The 19,749-nt window shown below is 39.6% G+C and overlaps 1 long non-coding RNA gene across 1 annotated transcript; it reads right to left on the minus strand.

The window, feature by feature from the left end:
* Positions 1 to 9,028: 9,028 nt before the first annotated feature.
* LOC308221754 lies at positions 9,029 to 19,322 on the minus strand. The gene is made up of 3 exons (XR_013956977.1): positions 19,243 to 19,322; positions 13,491 to 13,700; positions 9,029 to 13,198 (listed from the first exon to the last, which is right to left on the minus strand). It is a non-coding gene; the product is annotated as an uncharacterized lncRNA (long non-coding RNA).
* Positions 19,323 to 19,749: the final 427 nt, after the last annotated feature.

Consider the following 19,749-nt stretch of genomic DNA (forward strand, 5'->3'; position numbering starts at 1 on the left):
GGCAGGGACACCTCCCACTAAACCATGCCACCCTGTCCAACCTGGCCCTGAACACTTGCCAGGGATGGAGCATTCACAACTTTTCTGGGCAACCCATTCCATTGCCTCACCACCCTCACAGTAAAGAACTTCTTCCTTATATCCAATCTAAACTTCCCCTGTTTAAGTTTTAACTTCTTACCTCTACAGTCCCTGATGAAGAGTCCCTCCCCAGCATCCCTATAAGCCCCCTTCAGATACTGGAAGGCTGCTATGAGGTCTCCACGCAGCCTTCTCTTCTCCAGGCTGAACAGCCCCAACTTTCTCAGTCTATCTTCATACGGGAGGTGCTCCAGTCCCCTGATCATCCTTGTGGCCCTCCTCCGGACTTGTTCCAACAGTTCCATCTCCTTTTTATGTTGAGGACACCAGAACTGCACACAATACTCCAAGTGAGGTCTCACGAGAGCAGACTAGAGGGGCAGGATCACCTCCTTCGACCTGCTGGTCATGCTCCTTTTGATGCAGCCCAGGATACGGTTGGCTTTCTGGGCTGCGAGCGCACACTGAAGCCGGCTCATGTTCATTTTTTCATCAATCAACACCCCAAGTCCTTCTCCACAGGGCTGCTCTGAATCTCTTCTCTGCCCAACCTGTAGCTGTGCCTGGGATTGCTCCGACCCAGGTGCAGGACCTTGCACTTGGCATGGTTAAACTTCATAAAGTTGGCATCAGCCCACCTTACAAGCATGTTGAGGTCCCTCTGGATGGCATTCCTTCCCTCCGGCGTATCAACCGAACCACACAGCTTGGTGTCATTGGCAAACTTGCTGAGGGCGCACTCAATCCCACTGTCCATGTCACTGACAAAGATGTTGAACAAGACCAGTCCCAACACTGATCCCTGAGGGACACCACTCGTTACCGGTCTCCAGCCGGACATCGAGCCATTGACCACAACTCTGTGTGCAGCCATCCAGCCAGTTCTTTATCCACCGAGTGGTCCACCCATCAAATCGATGTCTCTCCAATTTAGAGACAAGGATGTCGTGTGGGACAGTGTCGAACACTTTGCACAAATCCAGGTAGATGACATCAACTGCTCTGCCCCTATCCATCAGTTTTGTAGCCCCATCATAGAAGGCCACCAAATTGGTCAGGCAGGATTTCCCCTTAGTGCAGCCATGCTGGCCGTCACCAACCACCTCCTTGCTTTTCATGTGCCTTAGCATGCCTTCCAGGAGAATGTGCTCCAAGATTTTGCCAGTCACAGAGGTGAGACTGACTGGTCTGTAATTCTCCGGGTCATCCATTTTCCCCTTCTTGAAAATGGGGGTTATATTTCCCTTTTTCCAGTTGTTGGGAACTTCACCTGACTGCCACGATTTTTCAAATATGATGGCCAGTGGCTTAACAACTTCATTTGCCAGCCCCTTCAGGACCCGCGGATGGATTTTACCAGGTCCAATGGACTTGTGCACATTCTGGTTCTTAAGATGGTCTCGAACCAGATCCTCTCCTACAGTGGGCCCAAGGTCTTCATTCTCACAGTCCCTGCGTCTGCCTTCCAGGACTTGGGTGGTGTGGTCAGAGCATTTGCCAGTGAAGACTGAGGCAAAAAAGTCAATAAGAACCTCAGCCTTCTCCAAATCCAGGGTAGCCAGTTTTCCTGATAGCTTCTGGAGAGGGCCCACATTGTCCCTAGTCTGTCTTTTACTTGCAATGTAACCATAGAATCCCTTCCTGTTATCTTTCATATCCCTAGCCAAGTTTAATTCTAACTGGGCCATAGTTTTCCTAACCTGGTCCCTAGCTTCCTATACAACATCTCTGTATTCTTCCCAGGTCGCCTGTCCTTGCTTCCACCTGGTCACAATCACAAGGCTCTTTTATTCTAGAAAGACTGATCAGTTGGATAATGAGTCTAACTCAGCAGAGGATTCTGCTCTCTATATTTCTACTTTACAAAGACAGATACACTGCATTTTATTTAAATTTTAAAATTTTTAAGGCTCTTATGCATCCTGTTAAATTCAAATAAATTCTTAGCACATGCTTGTATGATCTGTCTATTCAATATATACTAAAAAGTAACTCAATACTTTCCAGGTATTTAGTTCAGGCAGTAATACACATAAAAGTGAGTTGATATTGAAAGTTTTGCATCAGATCTAACCCAACAATAACAGAAATTAGAGAAGACAAATTTTCAGACTTGTTGTCATAGCTCTGCCACATAAAGTTGGTCTGCTTTCTCTAACTGGAGATGTCAAGGCCCTTTTTTAAGAGCAGCTGCTTCCAGATGTATGGGATAGTGTCAACAGAGAGAAAGAGAAGGCATACTTCCCACTGGTATGACTGAAATTGTAGTGGAAAAGCAGCCTCTGCAAATCAATCTCTTCAATGTGCTCTCTCAGTTTAAAGCCATTCCCACTTGTCTTGTAAAAAGTCTCTCTCCAGATTTCTTGTAGACCCCTTTAGGTACTGGAAAGCTGCTAGAAGGTCTCCCCTGGGCCTTCTCTTCTTTGAGCTGAACAAGTCCAACTCTCTCAGCTTGTCTTTACAGGAGAGGTGTTCCATCCCTCTGATCATCTTGGTGGCCTTCCTCTGGACTCACTCTAACCGGTCCATGTCCTTCTCATGTTTGGGTCCATAAGCCAATTATGAACATGTGAAACTGCAAATTATAATATTTGTTTCATTGTACTGTTTATTAAGTAAACACAATATTTTTCTTAAGAAAATTTAAAAAGGTTCACTTTTCAAGGCAAAAATATGTACAAAGAAAAGAGAACATATTCCAAAGAGTCATCAAAGTATGTGTTTTTCATAAACATAATATCAAATTGTTTTTAGTAAACAGAAGCACAAAAACACATAGTAACCCATATAACAGTAAACTCCATCTTCTTATGCCCTTACGTTATCACTTTTAGATACACAGTATCTAGCAATACCGAATTCAAGAGAACCAGGCAAGTGGGAATATAAACAGGAGACAGATTCACCTTGCAGTACTGACTTATTGAAGAGAACTTGAAGCAAAAGTTTTGTTGCTCCTCTACATTACAGGTTTATTTAACATAGTTTAAGAGATAAACAGTATTATTTTGATCACCTGTGATGTAGGTCTGTCTTCATGCAACCAGATTGTATCCTGTTACTAACATACAGTTCCCTTTCACAGAGCCTCACTAGCATTTTCCCCAGGATATCTGGCTATTATTTTTCCTGACGTTATTTTTCATTTCTTTATTTACCTGTAGAACACACATAGCAGAGGAAAGAATTCTAAGACTTCTCTGTACTTCCCATTGACAGTTCTCACCTTTCAGAGAAGAACTAGTGGAAAAAGGATAATATAATCTTGCCATTCAAACATCGGTAACAAACATTGCCCACAAAATGACTGGTTGGTGTTTTACATAGTTAGCCAATCTGCAATGTAAATTTTCAGCTGTGTTTTGGGGGACTGGACACATTGTTAGTTCATGAAACACAGAGCTCTGGCATATGCCACTATGTATTTTGTCACTAGCAATGTGAATTTGGGATTAAGCTCATCAATCAGCAACAAAAGACTCCAGTCCCTTGTCCCCAGACAAGTCCCTTGCAAGTAGTAACATCTGAACTCTTCACATGGTATTTTCAAAATAACAGTGTTCATCACATAACTACATCTGACCCTTAGTGGCACTACTTACAGTACTAATACTTTTTATTCACACTTTAAAAAAAGATGTTGTCTCATTCAAGAGAATTGTTTCTTTACTAATCGTTCTGTGGCTACAATTATGTTGACATAAATTTTATGTTTTCACATTGGTGTTTACCACTGTAGTTTATACCATTGTAGCAAACACTGCTAGAGGGAAATGTGGAACAAAGACAAGCCAATGACTTTTCTCTGTGCACATGAACTGCCCAGATCAAGTATCTCCTTTGGTCCAAGCACAGACCTCAGAGGAAAAAAAAAAAGAAGAAATGCTAATATTTTGCAATGTAAATTGAATACTAGGAAAAGGAATACTGCAATTTATGTTTTTATTTTTGCTTTTGGTTTTTAATTAACAATTCACATGAAATGAAGAAAACATTTACCTTGAATTCTTTGTACAGATATCAGAAAAACAACTTGGCACAATAGCAACAAATACACTTGTGAATTAAAGTAAGTTTATAAAGTGCAAGCAACTTTTATGAATTCTGTAATATGTATCAATGTCAGTATAACCTCTTTAGTATCCACTGGTTATGTTTTATGGTGCATTAAGTGGTATCATTTATAAGGTACAATCCCATCTCCTAAAATGTGATTAATGTCATAGGATTTTTTACATAGATAGATTTCCAAACTTCCAGAGCAGAAACATTTTTGGGGCATGAGTGAGAAGTCATGTAATTTTTTGTAACATCAATCTTCACAGTGAGCAACTACACCTTCAGTCTAGACTGATCTGTTTAGTGGGTAAGTTTGAAAAACTGATGCATTGAAATCTCAGAGTTTGCTCTCTCTTTTTTTTTTTGCCTTTCCTTATTTCTCCTTTAAGCTATACACTGGATTTTTGAAATTGCAAACTGAAAAAGAAATTAAGGATATTTCGTGTACTTGTGGATACCAGTGTCTTGAGACACTCTTACCATGAGAATTAGACTTTAATGACACAGTTCAAGAGGAGACTAAAAACCAGCTAGTGATCCTACCATGTTAAACGACATATCCATGAAAAAACTACCATAGCAGAATACAGCTACATAAGTTTGATAGTCTGGAAAGTCACAAGTAATCATATATATAGTCTGGTTTATAGTCACATAAAAATACATATAGTGCAGCTGATGCTGGTGTTGAAGCATATATTATCATCACACTGTATGCAGAATTTATTTAATTATTCCTTGTTATGTAAAACAGAACTCTGAATTTATAAATAATATTGTGGCCAACATACCATCTTTTGAACACACATAAACCAATTCACGCTGATGTAGTTCGAGATTTGTGTTAACACAAAACCGCCACTAGAGGATAGTGTTGCCATATTACTATGCACCTACATTAAGTATGTTAAGCACATGACATTACTGTAAAGTTCAATTTGCTTATTTTCTAAAGCCGGGTGGGGGGGGAAGCCAATTAAGGAATACTTTGCCTGATAAACCATGAAGCCTCTTTCAAAAATAAAAATTAGAGAGAAAAATCACCTGGCATAATTGATAATTAGTTTGTATTTAGTAACAGTACTTAATATGCTATTTGTTTTCAAGTAAGTGGAATTAATTTACCTCGGACTGAGTGTCCCAACCTGGGAATCTCTTGGAAGGAGACAGACCTTGAGCAGTGGTCTGAGATACATCAGATAACTGAATTTTATTGTAATGGTGCTGGAAATACATGATCTGTTTCTGAGGTCCGTGAAATGTCACGCAGGTCATGGCAACCCAAGCTGGTCTAACTACTTGCTGCCACATCTCTACTCTCTTGTCCTGTATTCGCCTTTGCTCTGTACTGATCCTTTCAGCACATGCTTTAGTAAGTCTTCTGCCATATTAGCTCTCTAAGCTGACTCATTATGATCAAGCAAATAGTGCTCAGCACAGACGAAGTGTAGGAATATACTGCCCTAGTGATGTGTGGCACTGAAGTCACGTCAAATTAAGCTGCTTTGTAATCAGAGTCTAGAAAAAGTGTTTCTTGGCTTAAAAATCTATACATTTCTGCTGTAGATAATACCATAATCAGATGGAAATAAGCCATCTTTTATTGAGTTTAAAAACTAATTACAGAAATATTGACTCCAAAAGCAGGCATAAATCCTTTTGACAGGTGTCATATACAATAAAAAGGGCTTTTGAAGAAGCCTACTTCCCCAGAAGGTTCAAAATACTTCTGGATGAAACACTTGTGGGGTTCTGTGCTATTCAAAGTGTCTGGTTTGATTATTTTAGAATGTTCCCAATTCATTGCAGTATTAAAATAATTTCATTTGCTGATGAAAAGTGAGGCTATTGGTGACAGTTACAGTTATCAGACTTGAAAATTGACTGGCAGTTTACTGAGGATTAGGAACCACCAGGTCAGGCCAAGTTTCTACTCACTCATGGCAGTAACAGGGAATAAGAAACTTACTCCTGTAATACATTGCTTACACCTTCACTTGGACAAAACAGATAAATCAGCTGCAGACTTCAATTTAAACATGGAGACAGAACATAGGAAAAAAAGTGTTGTAAGCCATAGTAAATTGCTGTCACCAGGAATAAGAAAGGAAAGGAGAAGAAACTGTCCCAGTCATCCCCTGCAGCTCTACCTGATGCAGTACAGCTGCAAGTTTCTCCATGTTCAGAATAAGAACACTGATTTCTGAAAAAAAATCAAAATCTAAATTTAGTGTGGTGATGATGTAGACATGTAGAAGGCCAGAACATATTTTACACACCTGTTTTCAGCAACTGAAATCTACAGCGGAACACAGTCAACTCAGACCTAGTGAAGAACCTGAAAGAGTGCAGGACTTGATAAATCTCTTCATACCTGAAAGATATTTATAAAAAGATAATCATAACTGCTATTCAATATCTCCACTAGAAGGAGAACTGAAAGAAGCACAGGAAATATTAATTAAGTCTTACATCAAGAAGAATTAGAACATATATCATGACAATTCTGCTGTGGATGGGAAGCCAAGCAACAGACCTGCTAAGGCAGCTGTAAAACTTCCTTAACCTAAGTCTTTTCTGTAAATTTAAATGTGCTTATAATAGATTGCTTAGGAAAAAAAAAAAAAAAAACAAACCAAAACCTGACAAGAGCAATAGATTATCTCTTCATGCCTATTCACCCTTTCCTACATATTTATAATTCTGTTATGATCCCAAACTGTTGTGAAAATCTCTACTTATTTACAAAAATCTCTACCCATCTACAATCTTACTAAAACCAATACAAACTGGGAAAACAGTATTTCATCAGATTGGTCCACTTAAGTTATTAGTAATAGTAGTATGACATTTTTAGGAAAATGCATCTGAAATAGGTCTATACAAAAGCTATTAATAATTAAGGAAAATATGTCCCTTTTCATGGATTTTTTTTTCTTGCTATAAACAGAAGTCCTGAGCACACTTTCTCTATGCTCTTGTGCAAAAATCACCATGTAAATAATTCTGTTATCTCTTCTTAGCTATCAGTCCATAGAATCATAAAATTATACAACAGTTAGGGTTGGAAAGGACCTTAAGATCATCAAGTTCCAACCCCCCTGCCATGGGCAGGGACACCCCACACTAAACCATGTCACCCAAGGCCTCATCCAACCTGGCCTTGAACACCGCCAAGGATGGAGCATTCACAACTTCCTTGGGCAACCCATTCCAGTGCCTCACCATCCTCACAGTAAAGAACTTCTTCCTTTTATATAACCTGAACTGCCCGTATTTAAGTTTAAACCCTTCATCCCTTATCCTATCACTACAGTCCCTGACAAAGAGTCCCTCTCCAGCATCCTTGTAGGCCCGCTTCAGATACTGGAAGGCTGCTATGAGGTCTTCATGCAGCCTTCTCCAGGCTGAACAGCCCCAACTTTCTCAGCCTGTCTTTGTACAGGAGGTGCTCCAAATCCCTTATCATCCTCATGGCCCTCCTCTAGACTTTCTCCAACAGCTCTTATGTCCTTCATCAATAACATCAGGCAACACTCAATCTTGAGAACCCTCCTAACAATTTCTGAAAGTTTGTTCACAGTACTGAAAGTAGTCACTAGAAAAATCAAGCAAGTCACAAAAAAAACCCCAACAAAACCAAACAAAAAACCAAACAAACTCTTCAGCTTTGCCACTCCCCAACTGAAGCATTGCATGAGTCTTCCAAATAGAGTGATTTAAATTCAGTTAGGATTATAACTTTATTAAATTTCATTAGTTCATCTTAACTTAAAATGAAGTCAATCTGAGTAAGTTTGAATTCTGCAAACTCCAATAACATTTAACAGGGATTTTTTCTTGTGAAATGGTTCTTTATGCCTTACATTTGTAGAGATAAAAATCATCTTACTGTGGTTCCTTTAGTAAACTTATTTTATTGCCATTTTAGTAGATTACTGTATCAATGTATGATATTAATCAAGCATTACAGTTCACTGTTTGCAGATGATATTTAAGCAATAACATTCTGTGTATGATTTCCATGCTTTAAAGAAATCAATAAAATGAGATCTTCTATACAAAGAAATGCTTCATTCAGATAAGGGTTTTTTTTCCCTGTGACTGCTGAAACTTGTTTTAAGTTGTAATTCTTATTTTCTTACAAATTAATTTCATTTTCTCTGAAACCCTTACATGCAATAAATAGGTATTGTAGTGTCAGTACATGTGTCCTGGATTGCTCAATTAAGTCATTGTTATTATCATTACATAATATTGTTATATCTTCACTAAACTTGGCTGAAGGCATAAATGTCCAGACACATACAGTTTTGTTTTTAAATGTACATTATTAAGCAACTGTGAATAAATAACTGCTGGCAGATGATCTTTACAGAAATGGCCAAAAGCTTTCATAAAAAGAGTCCAAATACACTGTCAACACACACATTAAACTCTGCCCTATGAAACAGTTTTAACCAGCTGGGTGGTTTGGGGCATGTTTTAGGTAAGGAGACCTAAAACTGAATTTCAGATTCTGGAACATGTCCACTCACACATAACAAGGGGTATGAGTTGAATTTTTCATAAAACTTAATCAAGTTGCAGAGGTATTAAGAAAAGCAAGAACCCCAAATATGTTTTCCTATATTTCACCTTTCAATCTCTTGGCCTTTGTGATACTGATATTAAACATGTACCTGCAACTGCCAGTGACTGTGGAGGACCAGGATTTTTAATGTCAGGGCTGAAAATGGCTCTCCTAATTCAGACACTCATTGCAAAACCTAAAGAATAAAACCAAAACCATTTAATATCCCGCCTTATTCCCCACTTCATCTTTAATACAAAGGCTGTATCTGAGGTTGAGTTTGACTTCAGGATTTACATACACTGCTAAGTCAGTCAGGGTTATGAGACATATCCTTCTAAATGAGCTAGTTGTGTTGATAAAAGTGCTACAGTAGATATAGCAATACTGATACCAGAAAAAATGAGACATGGTTCGTCTCACTTGAAGAATTACAGTATGATTGCAAAAAAATTCCCTCCTAAACCAGTTTAAGATCCATCTGTACCGTTTATTTATACAAACTCTCTTAGTTTCTTCCAGAACAATGAATACTAGAACAGAAAATGCCTTGATGCTGCTGATCCTGGTCCTGAAGGTCAAAAATAAATGAGCAGTCAGACCAGCAGGGAGACCAGTCTGCATGAAATCCTTAGAGATGCTGTAATTCATGCTGTCAGTTACCTATCAGGCATTGGTTGCCATAGATATAGCTCCTCGGTCCCTGTACTGCAGTAATGTAATGTTGAAGCCACAAAGGCATGAAAACTGCAGAGACCTGTATCAAAGATAAACGGCCAAGCCTTTGGGTGCTTTGGCCAGTGATATCACCAGATATAAAAATGAAAAACAAAAAAAAAAAGAAAAAGATTAAAAACAACTTTTACTTTGCAAATATCTTGGATACAGGACTTCACCAGCAAGTCATTTTCTCCCAAGCACATAATTACATTCCCAGTGTATACAAACTGCCTATTGCAAGGAAAAACAAAAGATCAGTACTTCAAAAAAGCAAAATTTTCAGACATTAAGAACTTACTAGCTAATACAGTCTTGTTTTGGCTGCAGGCTTTACTTTTGACAACTTTTCAGATCATATTGTCCGTTAATTTAAAACCAAATCAACTCCCCCAAATGATAAAACTGTAAATTATGGTTTTGAAAGATTTAAGTTCTAATGAAATGATTTTATTGTGGCTGGTAGAATTATTAATTAAAAATGTTAAAACACTGTCCAAACCAAACAAAATTCTCTAGGTGTTTCTGGCCATTTTGCTGGCATTGACATTTCCACTGACTTTGATAGAGCTGCACCAACTTATATCAGCATTCCCCTCCCTAAGTCCAAAACATTATCTCACTTATTTCATATCATTAAGTGATTTATATTATTAAGTACTAGACTAGTGTGGCTATGTTAGCTTTAATAAACTATGATATAAGTTACTTCTTTTTTCTCAGACCCCCTCTTTGCAAAAGTATTTCAAAGCAGTGCTAAACCATATTAATGTAGTATAGATTTTCATGCAAAATCTAAGCAACCTCTACTCATGGATCAATTTTAATGTCACATCATATGTTTTAATTCCTTTTATCCCCTAAACCAGAAAATACCAAGCAACTTGCCATGGCTACTGAGGAGACATTAGAGCTCAGAAGCTAAATAATGCTGAGAATAACTCACACTGGAAAAACTAATAGCAACATAAAAGCAAGAGCACAATCCATGAATACATTATTAATGATGTTTTCTTCTCAAATCAGCAGATGGACACTGAACAGCTCAAGTGACTGGTAAAGGGATACACAGCTTCTCATCTCAGGGTAACTGCCTCAGGTCCGCCTCATGTTATCATAACTGAAAGTCACTATTTGACACGTATTCAGTAGCCAATAAGTAATAACCAGTCTTAGCCTGGCTTTTCCTGTACAACCTGGTTAACAAAGCTGGCATGCTGTTTTCAGACTCAAGGTTGAGTAGGCCAGAAGACTTGAAGATTCGTTCACGTCTAAAGGTTCAAGCCTTCAAAACAAGTTTGAAACCAAGGTGCAAGAGGGATAATGAACTTAGCACACATTACACTTCTTCAGTGGCCAGTTTTAACTAATGTCTATCAGTTTTATTTTTTTTCAGTGACTAATTTAACTTTTAAACAAAACAAAGAGAAGAAAATCAACCTGAAATGAATGGAAAAGTGGATTTTTGAGAGGTGGTAAGTTCAGTTGCTTTGTGTTTAGAAGGTCTTTTGATGGTCTAACATTATTGCTACTGGCACACTGATGGCTAACAAACATATCTTTAAAAAAGCACGGGGGAATGCTCTGAACACAAAGTATTGTTTATATATCTTACATACCTTACCTCATTTACTTACACACTTTATTTACCTTATTACCACTAACCTTTTTACATATATGAAAGAAGCTTTAAATTTAAAGTGCCATGGGAATTACGGAAAGGCAGTTACCAAACTTAAACAGGGAAAGTTCAGGTTAGATATAAGGAAGAAATTCTTTACTTGTGAGGGTGGTGAGGCACTGGAACATGTTGCCCAGAGAAGTGGCAAATGCTCCATCCCTGGCAGTGTTCAAGGCCAGGTTGGACAGAGCCTTAGGTGACATAGCCTAGGGTGATGTGTCCCTGCCCATGGCAGGGGTGTTGAAACTAGATGATCTTAAGATCCTTTCCAATCCAAACCATACTATGATTCTATGATTCTGTGTGCTAATAACAGGGTTTTTCCATTTCAACTTATACTGAAAAGCAGTTAAGTTTCATTCAAATGCCTGTTAATTCTTTCTCTGAAACGCAAATAAAAGGGTCCATGACGTAATCTGGGTATTTATTCTATAAATTAAAAGGCAAATGACTGTGCATAAAAATATTTTGTCATACCCTATGAAAGGAAGGGAAAAACAGCTCTCACAATTGATTCTTGAATCACTGTTACATGTATATGGAACACTTCTCCAAACAGCCAAGAAACATATGAACAGACAGTCTTCTGATAAAGTTGGAAAGAAACATGTAAGATAGCAATAAAAGCAAAAGCAGAGACATACAGCGTGCTGGAGACACAAGCTGTTTTGTGGAAATTAAAATCTGTAAGAACAGCTGTGATTAATCAGCTCTGCTCCCATCAATAAATGACATTAATAAATCCCTGGCAGTTTTCAAGGCCAAGTTGGACAGACATTTGGGCAACATGGTCTAGGTGAGGCATCCCTGCCCATGGCAGGGGCATTGGAACTAGACGATCTTTAGGCCCTTTCTAACCCTAACTATTCTATGATTGTATGATTTTTACAGGCAGGAAAAAACTGTCTGTAGAGTTTTTTGCTGTACAGGACAGCAAGAACGACCATAAAGTTAAAAACTCCCCGAATCTCTTTGCAAAGGGAATGCGTCAAGTATAAAGATTATATGCCATGCTTTTGTGGAAGGCATGCAGGCACAAAATCTGTCAAAGGCCTTGGGTTTTGACTTCACAGTAATTGTCTTCCCATGTTATTGTCTCTCAGTACTTTCATTTTACCTGCCTGGTGTTCAAAAGAAATTCCAACATGCCTAAAAAATGATACTATAAATGTAAACACAACTCATACCTATGCAGAATTTTTAAAATAAATACTAAACACAAGATGCTGACAAAGTTAACTTTGGGGCAAAATCTGTACAGGCATACCAGACAGTCAGTACACACCATGATATAAATACAGATGGAAGAGAAATCTGTAGTTAAGTTTGCTTAACACTTCCTATTATAAGGTTCTAGCTTGAAATGCTTATATACTTTGCCAATATTTAATTGCTCAGTCTATATTCTTTCAGAGTATCTGATTTTTTTAAACCTTCAGTGAAAATGGAGCTAACATCTTTGAAAATGTGACTAAGCAGAAATACTGTGGTCTGCCAAAGCTGACAGTCTTATAACTCTTATGCTGAAAAGCTGCATCTAGGATGATGGACTCAGGAGTTTTGCCACGGGTACTATCTGCAACTGAATTACAGACCAAGGCTCCCAACATAACGCATAAGGAGATTTTGACTGCACCTATACCATCAGTCTGAATCATCACGTTTTGCTCCAAAGTCCTCTTCATTAGATTTCACTCTGTGAGCATGCTTCATTATTCCTGAAATATCCTTTGAAGCAAGACTTTCTCTCAGACAAACCCCAGAAGCCATTCAGCAGCTAGATAGCTCTGGGAAACGGTTTGAGTACGAAGTCTCACTTGGTCCAATCCTCCAACATCATCCTTACAAGCCTTTTGCCTGGCATGTCAACATAACATGCCTCTCTGATAACATGCTATGGTAGCAGGCAAGTGGTATGCTGCAAGCATTTCTCTTTTTATCTTGGGTATTCATTATTAAAGAACTTTTCAAAATTGTTCAGTTGTCTCATACGCAAAGACAGACTTCAAGGTGCAGAGAGGAAGTCAGTGTGGCAGAGGACTATCACAGCTCTTGAAGAAAGGTGAACCTTCACTGCAGGAGTCACCCTGATCAACAAAGGAGATGTGTTAGGGCAGCTTGATGCTGAAGGATTTCAGTGTAGCCTGAGGGAACAATATTAAAAAACAAACATTATCTGTCTTAGGGCACACATTAAGAGCTCGTGTGATCACAGAATGAAAGCGTAGCAAAGGAGTGATACTTGTGCTGTGTACCTAAAAAGGCTGTGGAAAGGCCTGCAGAAGACTACAAGATCCCTCCAAACACCGCACAGTATAGGTGCAGGCAGCCTGCCCTAGGAGGAGCAAGCTAAAAACTGTGTTGATGGTAGTTACTCACACAATCTGACCAGGAAGCACGGATTGCTCCTGAAACATCAGAAATCCAGTATATGCATCATCTGAGAATGAGGACACGTCTGAACATATTCAGAAGCAGACAAACGTATGGTACTTGCAGGGTTAAGTCCTGAGTATGCCTTCTGAGTATGTCTTTCAACTCTTCCCACACTGAGATAAAAATATGTAGCTATATTAGCTATGACAAATCCTAAAAAAAAAAGGCAGAAAAAAGTATGAAGTGTTGAAAGAGAAAATCTTGTATGGCATCAACAGGAGGTACAATTAATTGGATCTCTTCATTCATTCTATAAATACCAACTTAAATATGATAAAATGAAAATGTAGGAGTATTAGCTGCAGTCACCTTTATGTTAATAGTCTCACTCTTCTGATACAAAATTAATCTTCCCTTTGGTATCATGTGGGAAGAGGGAATGGTAGTTTGTAAATAAGAACGCTGCACTTAACACAGCAAAAAGCTGGAATCTACAGACTGCTATAAATTGCACCAAACCACACCATTTTTGAATCAAAACAGAGATGAACTATCAAAAAACCTCTTGTCCCTTATAGCCTCTGAATGCTAGGCAATTCCAATAAATTTTAAGACATTATTAGATAATATTTTAAAGTATATCTTAATTCATTATAAATACAAAAAATAAAACCTAAAAGAATAGTGGAAACATGAAAGCAGACATTCTTATTTCAAATGTGAGACCAGCAGAGTTGCACCTCTTTGAGTTTATTTTCCTGGAAAGATTCAATTACATGGCATCCAATAAAATCTTAGTTTTATGATCTTTTTATTTGCTTCACTGAGACAGAAGAACATCAAGTGATTTGTACAAAGTGTTTTAACATTACTATTTTTGTAACTCCCATCTCTATCGAATTTGAGTACCAGCACTCAAGTGCAAGCACTTTTCATAGGAATTTGCATTCTGCATAAGACAAATAGTTCATCTGGCTTAATAGCCTGTCTTTTACTTTGACCATCATCCAAATTCCCACATGTAGGTCATTTCAATATTTAATTACCAGTATTCAAACTGTAGCCACAAACAGATAAGATGTTTTAACTGTCATTAAATATTATTAGATATTTTTTGTATATATTCCTATTCCACACCTGGGTCAGGGCAATCCCAGGCACAGCTACAGGTTGGGCCAAGTGATTCAGAGTAGCCCTGCAGAGAAGGACTTGGGGGTGTTGATTGATGAGAAAGTGAACATGAGCCAGCAGTGTGCACTCATAGCCCAGAAAGCCAACCATATCCTGGGCTACGTCAAAAGAAGTGTGACCAGCAGGTCGAAGGAGGTGATCCTGCCCCTCTACTCTGCTCTCATGAGACCCCACTTGAAGTACTGTGTGCAGTTCTAGCGTCTTCAACATAAGAAGAACATAGAGCTGTTCGAGCAAGTCCAGAGGAGGGCCACAAAGATGATAAGGGATTTGGAGCACCTCCTGTACAAAGACAGGCTGAGAAAGTTGAGGCTGTTCAGCCTGGAGAAGAGAAGGCTGCATGGAGACCTCATAGCAGCCTTCCAGTATCTGAAGGGGGCCTACAATGATGCTGGAGAGAGACTCTTCATCAGGGACTGTAGCAACAGGACAAGGGGCAATGGGTTTAAACTTAAATAGGGGCAGTTCAGGTTATATAAATGGAAGAAGTTCTTTACTGTGAGGGTGGTGACGCACTGGAACAGGTTGCCCAAGGAAGTTGTGAATGCGCCATTCTTGGCAAGTGCTCAAGGCCAGGTTGAACAGAGCCTTGGGTGACACAGTCTAGGGTGAGGTGCTCCTGCTAATGGCAGGGAGGTTGGAACTAGATGATCTTAAGGACCTTTCCAACCCTAACCATTCCATGATTTTATAATTCTATGCCCGTCGTGGTTTAACCCCAGTAGGCAGCTAAGCAATACACATCCACTCACAGACTTACCTGCAGTAGAACAGGGACAAAAATCGTAAGGGTAAAAGTACGAAATTTCATAGGTTGAGACAAAGACAGCTTAATTTAAAATAATAAAATTTATTATTATTATTAAATAATAAAAAAACAACCAAAACAACCCAAACCACACCACAACAACAAAGGAGGGTAAAAAAGAAAAACACACGATGCAAAAAAACTGCAAACAATTGCTCACTACCAGCCAACTGACGCCCAGCTATTCCTCAAGCAATGGCAGCCCTGGCCAACCTCCCCATTCCTCCATCCAGTTTTATTGTCAAGCACAATGCCATGTGATATGGAATATCCCTTTGGTCAGTTAGGGTCAGCTGTCCTGGCTGCGTCTCCTTCCAACTTCTAGTGTACTCCCAGCCTACTCGCTGTTGCGCTGGTATGAGGAGCAGAAAAAGCCTTAACTCTGTGTAAGCACTGCTCAGCAATAACGTGTTATTAACACTATTCTCATCACACATCCAAAACACAGCTAGCCCCATATAAGCTACTACAAAGAAATGCAACTAACTGTATCCCAGCCAAAACCAGTACTATGCCTCAGTAACATTCTGCATGAGTTCTCCACGTTTATTTTTTTTCATGTTCATTTAAAATTAAGTTGACCCAAACAGAAATCCAGAATCAATGTGTTATTGAACATGGAGAGTAGCTATTGACAATGTCTAATACCATGCCAGTTACCAGCTATACATGACAACATTTCCAACAGGTCCAGGAGCTCCATTTAAGCTCTGGCATTGGCACCCAAGCCTGGCCTGCTTCATCAGATTTGTATCTGTGTCTGACTCTGTCTCCTTCCAGCATGACTTATTGACTGAACTTCCTAGGTGGACCTCAGGCATACATTATAGGTAGTCTTATCTCTGGCCCCAGTCTACTATACGAACTTTAGATCGATAATATAAGCAGTCCTCTCTCTGGGCTTGTCTCCTGTAATTTTGGATCTGCATTACAGGTAGCCTTGCCTCCCATTCTGGTCTTTGGCCCTCTGTTGTTGCTCCTGAGCAGACTTCTTGGATGGCCCCCTGACCTGTTACCTTGCCTTGTCTCAGGCTGGTGACTATCGCCACACTGACCTCACTGGGATGATGCCCTGGTCAAAGAGGTCCTGCCTTTGCTATAGCCACACTCTGCTTCAGTCTGTAAAGAAGTGTTTTAAGAAACAGTCTGCCAATGTTTGACAATTATGTATAATGATGACAGTTCACTGGCTTCTCAAACTTTGTCCAAAAGTGCAGTTGCATAGTTTCAGTTGAACTAAATTAACAGCTTGCTAGCAAAAGGTCTCATTGTCTCCTGTCTTCCCTTTTCAGTCAGTTTTGTGCCATTTTAGCACACTGAACTGGCAGATCACTCAATTGAACTAGAGAAAGAGCATGAAAAGCAGTAAAATCATACAACTGGGGATGGAAGTTATCCCCACCACAGTGATAGTGCTCTGTTGAATAAACTCAGGCCAGAGCATGACTGCTCAACTCTTGTAAAGGGATTAAAAGGAAAAAGAAAGTACGATCCAATAGAGTTGGAAGGGACTGTGTAAATATTCCCCTTTCATTGGCACACTGGACATTTGGCCCAGTTTCAGACTATTAAATATTATACAGACTTGAAATTATTTGGCAATTTCAGACAATTTAATCAATACAGAAAAAAAATGTAGCTGTGCTGCATACATTAGTTAGTTTTTGCTATTTTAACTAGAGAGATAGCCTAATAATTCTGAATCTATTCTGGTTTTTGAAAACATTTAGTTTGCATGAAACATGTTCAGAAGTTAATGCAAATATTAATATAGTCATACACTTGTATTACATCACCTTATTTACATAGTTATTCCTATTCTGCAGTAGACTAATTAGGCCCACAGCGATGTACCACTGTAGTAAAAATAAGATTTCATCTTAGCATCGCATGAAAATGTAAGTCACTTGTCTTATTCTCATTATTTTATGAAGTCACTACAGCACACATACAGATGGAACTGTTTTTCTTGTAAACCACCTTCACTCACTGATTATTTCATATAATACAGCAGGCCTTAAAAAACACAATTGCTTTCTGTTAGTGATGAATAAAGCTCTTTCCCCAGCAAGCGAGGTGAGGGGGAGTCAAGTTTTCACAAGAGTTTCTACATCTGTGGTCACAAAGAAAACCTCCTAAATGTTAACCAAGTCTGTGCCATCTTCTGAAGCTGTATTCAGACACATTGAGTCAAGATTTCCCAAATGAAAGCAAAATAGGGACAGATATTTTTTTGCTGCTGCTATTCAGAAGTACTTGGGTAACAACTAAACTGACAGAGTTTTTCCATTATTTGGAAAAACTATGAGCACTGGCAAGCACAAAGGAGGCCAAGAACCAATAAGAAACTCATTAAGCTGCTCAAACTGATCTAAATCTAGGCTGTTGAGGTCACATCTCACCCCTGCCACATATTTCCATCCCCTTCCTTTGGCCAATGCTAGTGTTTACAGAAGCAGGTGATGGTGTGCCAGTTCAAGAAATTAAAAAAAAACCCACATCATTTGGGGGGGGGAGGGAAAGAAAAGAGAAGGGGGGGGAATGACACGGGGGACAGGGAGAGTTTTTAACCTGATCAATTCTAGGAACTGGTTTAAGGAGCTGCACAGTATCAGCATCAGTGCAGAGGAGGGAGATAGGAACACAACAGCTGGGAATTAAGAGCAGCTTAAGGTTCCATGAAACTGAAACCTAACAAAGAACTGGAAGCTCCTAAGTTTATCCTCAGCTGTACAAACTCTTTCATACACTGATCAAACTCTGAAATACAGGTGGAGGTAGATTTCCCCCCTTTATTGTGTCTTAGTACATTCAAAATCCATGTTGTTCTGTTGTCAGAAGCCTCATTTATTAGTAGTAACTCATTCATGACTGACTCTTAACAGAAGCACACAAGTAATAACTGCACCTCATTTATTAGTAGTAACTCATTCATGACTGACTCTTAACAGAAGCACACAAGTAATAACTGCATCTCATTTATAAATCCTCAAACCAGAGATTAGGGAAAGGCAGGCATAATTTATTTTCTAGCACTGAAGAAGCAGGAAGGGGACTGAAGCAAGAAGAAGCAGTTCTCCATAGTGAGTAGACTTCTTTGCAGTGCTTGGAAAAGGGAGGGTTTCTTTGTCCTTTCACCAGAGCAAATGCGAAGTGTTCAAATATAATGGATACAAGCTGATGTTAGATACCACCATATCAGAAACAAGTGGTTATTAGAAATCCCAGCTCCTAAAAATTAGAGCCCAGCAATTTACTTATGCTGGCTTTGATTCTCATAGGTTGGGTAAGGAAGAAGATCGATCTCACTTTTATGCTGGTATTTATTAGGCTGTATTTTTTCTATCCTTTAGTAGCACAGTACAATTAGCATTTAATAAGCACGTCCAACCTAAATTTCAAATGCTTTATATACTGGCATTATTATGAGTATTAATATTCCCTGTGGTGTGGTTTGTTTTTTTTATTTTCCCCTCAGGTAACAGTATTTTGGGGCTTAATTTGGCCACATTAGAAACACAGTTTGCAGGACTTCCAGTCATCAGATATGCACTTTTCTTCTTTTGTTAAAGCAGATTGTTCTGATTTTTGCATTCTACCTTTAAGAGATTAAAGGGTGATTTGTTTGAGAAAAAGAAAAAAAAATCTGGTACCGGTGGGCATCATGGAAACAACCCATCTGCACCCAGGCTTTTGGAAACAAACAAGGGATCAAGATACTGTTATAAAATCAGGCTGCAACTATGCAAAGCTCACCTTTTCTTTATCCATATACTGCAAGCATATATCGAAGTCCTCAAACTGATGCTGCCCACGCTGGATTTGTATGGGAGGGCCAGCGTGATTCAGATATGCTCTGCTATATCTTTTTTCTTCATTAGACCTGTGCAGCTTTCGAGGGACAGGCTCCCGGACACTGCACGGCGGGTCCTACCTCTCCCTGCAGCCATAGCGGCCAAACCCGCACCCCTCAACTCAAGGGCGGGCTGCGGTTGACATCTCGCTCCCGGGGGGCTGCAAGGACCCCGCACTTGCCACGGGGTGTCATCGGCTGAGGCGGATCCTATCGGTGGAGACACCTCAACGCTCCCCCCTGCTTCCCCTCAGGGATGCGGCGGGTTTGGGGCTTGGGGCGAAACAGCTTAGCCTGAGGGCCCACCTCAAGGCGTGGCTGGAGCCGCGCGGCCGCCCTGCAGCCCGGGCGGAGGGGGACAGCTGGGGGCCCAGCCCGGCCCTGTCCCTGTCGCCGCTGACGCCGCCGCC

Source organism: Psittacula echo (assembly GCF_963264785.1).
Source record: "Psittacula echo genome assembly, chromosome: 5".
NCBI classification, from domain to species: domain Eukaryota; kingdom Metazoa; phylum Chordata; class Aves; order Psittaciformes; family Psittacidae; genus Psittacula; species Psittacula echo.